Consider the following 2,959-nt stretch of genomic DNA (forward strand, 5'->3'; position numbering starts at 1 on the left):
AACAAAATAACCTTGGATTAATTAGTATTAGCTTAATCAAACCTAATCCCTATCGGATCAGATTTAATTCCAACCGATAGAACTAAATCTGATCAAACAGTAATACTAACTTGAATCCAACATATAACAATCAAATCTCCATGCTACTAAGACCAATCAGAGCAATCCAATAAACCCCAATCAACAGCCAAATCCCCGCACCAGTCAAAGAAAAACTCAAACTAATCATATTCAATAAACAGAACTTACCTCAGTTCAAGCTAATCTTGCCCTAGATCACAGATCCAAGCTCTCAGCCAACTCCAATGAATCTAATCCCTGAAATCCGATTAAACAATATTCAACTCAACAAATCAGAACCATGTTCAAGTAAGGAACCCTAACCTTAGATCTCAAGCCCTAGAAACAAGCTTCGATTCCTTCGATTCCCAGCTCTTTTCCCTTACAGCCAAAACCCAAAGATGATCCCCGATCCTCTTTCTTTGGTTAAAGCCGCCGATCATCTCCACACTCTGCGAGCTCAAGAAATTCAGCAATCCAAAGGAAAATCCCAACGAAATCACCAACTCGAAGGCATTCCAGCTTACCGATCTTCTTCTTCCTTTGGACCCAAGCTTTCTCAAGCGCCGATCAACAACCCACCTCACTGAACTGTGAGAATGAAACCATCAAGATCCAAGTAGATGGAAAGCCATCCAACTCAAGAAACCGAGATCTAAAACTCAAGATCAACCATCCCAAAACCTAGTTCAATCCCTTACCTATTCGGCTTCTTCCCTTCGATCTACCGTCGCCAGCCGATGCCACAGCTCCTGACACCGACTCCTTCAGCTCCCAGCTCAGACGTTGGCCAGCCCCCTCTCTGCCTCGCCGACCGACGACAATCCGCACCAGGGCCGCTGCCGCCGCGATCGACGAAGAAGAAGGAGAAGAGGAAATCGGGAGTTCGGGAAGGAGAGAAAGGAATCGCGATTTGGGATCCGTAATCGGGTTTTAATTGCTGCGTTAACGGGTAATTCATACCCGAATCCAATAATCCCTTTGACCCAATCAATTAATCCATTAATTATACCTCTTTAACTCTTTAAGTGATGGGAAAGTCTTGAAAAACCGTTCCGGTAGATTCTTGCAGAACAAAAATTTTTCCGAAACGATCTCAAGTTGCCCGACGCGTTTAGATCGTTGGGCTCTTGTGTTTGGTTTACAGGATCCAATATAAAAGCATAATTTAATTAAAGCGGAAACATTAAATTATACCTTTCTTCCGACGGTTCGGAAGGACGAAGTTTGTACCCGAAGACCTCTTGATCTTCTGCCGTATTCCTCTCCTCTTCTCGAACGTTGTGTGGGCAACGATCCTTCAAGAATTTTCTCCACCAGAATTCTCCTCCGATGGCTAGCTAAAATTCCTTCTCTTTGCTTGAGAAAAAGAGAAGAAGAAAGAAGGCTGAGGGCTGGCTGCCTAGAGAGGTCTCGGCTACCACAGAAAAGAATTTGTGTGTTTTCAAACCCTTCCTAGCCTCTTCTTTTATAGCCTTACCATCCTTATTTATGGTATAATTTGAGCCATAAACATGGTATAATTAATCCATAAACATGGCATGATTTGATTCAATCAAATCGGAGAGATTTGGAATAATTCCGGAAGTTACCAAAACGAACCCAGGCCTTTAATCGATCAATGAATCGATTAAAACTCTGTAACTTCTTCTCAATAACACATGTAATCGATCAACTGATCGATTACAAGCCTGGTAATCGATCAGCTGATCGATTACCAGTCGTTCTGCCCGGAGGCTTGGTAATCGATCAGCTGATCGATTACCAAGGTGTGTAATCGATCAGCTGATCGATTACACCTCCTTGCATGAGCTCGAATGCCTGGTTTCTTCACGAATTCTTCCACGGTGGACTTGAGGATTCCCAGAGGCTACAACAGGGACCTAGAGGAGGAATTGGTTTTGGCCTTCTGATGAGCTAAGGCTTCCCGTGTTCGCCCCGAACACACAACCTTAGTTCATCAATAATAACTCATACCACTAAAGAGTTATTATCGAACTACCGCACCAATCCCATATTACAATATGGGCTCCTTCTTACTATCAGTACATTAGTCTCCCTGTGTTTAAGATATCGTATGTCCGTCAATTAAAATGAGTTACTGACAACTCGTATTTAATCGACATCTAATCCAAGAGTAGTACCACTCAACCTTATTATCATGCGGACAAAGTCCACCTGCAGGGTTTACATGATAATCCTTATGAGCTCCTCAAGGGGACATCATCAACCTAGATTATAGGACACAGTTTCCTTCTATAATCAACAACACACCATGTACATAATACTACTTCCCAACTCATCGGGCCTATTGATCTATCGATCTAAACCTCACCCTTTGATGAATTAAAGAAGTACATATTAAGCACACGTGTTTGTTATTATATCGAGATTAAGAGCATGTACATCTATAGTAACAGAGGTTTAGTTCGATTATATAGTCAGTATAAATCGAACAATCCTCAGATGGTCCTGCTAAGGGACTGATAACATGGTCTTCTGTGTGTGACTCCGCACACCATGCTTATCATAATATTGACCAAATGTGATTCTTATTTCAGAATGTTTATTTACATGCTAGGATTCTAGTATACATCCCAACAATAGCTTCTCTCGAGATCAGCTTCGTCAGCACAGGTAAGGTGGCTAAGTAGGGTCTTCAAGTCATCGAAGGTCTGCTCACGCTTCTCGTCCCAAGAGAATTTGACCTCTTTGCGTAATATCTTGACGAAGGGCAGACTTTTAATGCTGACTGTGATATGAATCGTGATAATGTCTGTTGATGCAGTTTTGTCCTGATTGTTGTTTTGATGTTGACAACGATTTAAGTTCAATATATTCAGATTGATCAATGACAGGATTGAGTCGGAGAGGGCTCGGTAGCTCGTTCTCTGGACTA

Source organism: Curcuma longa, chromosome 20 (assembly GCF_044706935.1).
Source record: "Curcuma longa cultivar G26 ecotype Majalengka, Jawa Barat chromosome 20, ITB_CL_G26_1.1, whole genome shotgun sequence".
NCBI classification, from domain to species: Eukaryota; Viridiplantae; Streptophyta; class Magnoliopsida; order Zingiberales; family Zingiberaceae; genus Curcuma; species Curcuma longa.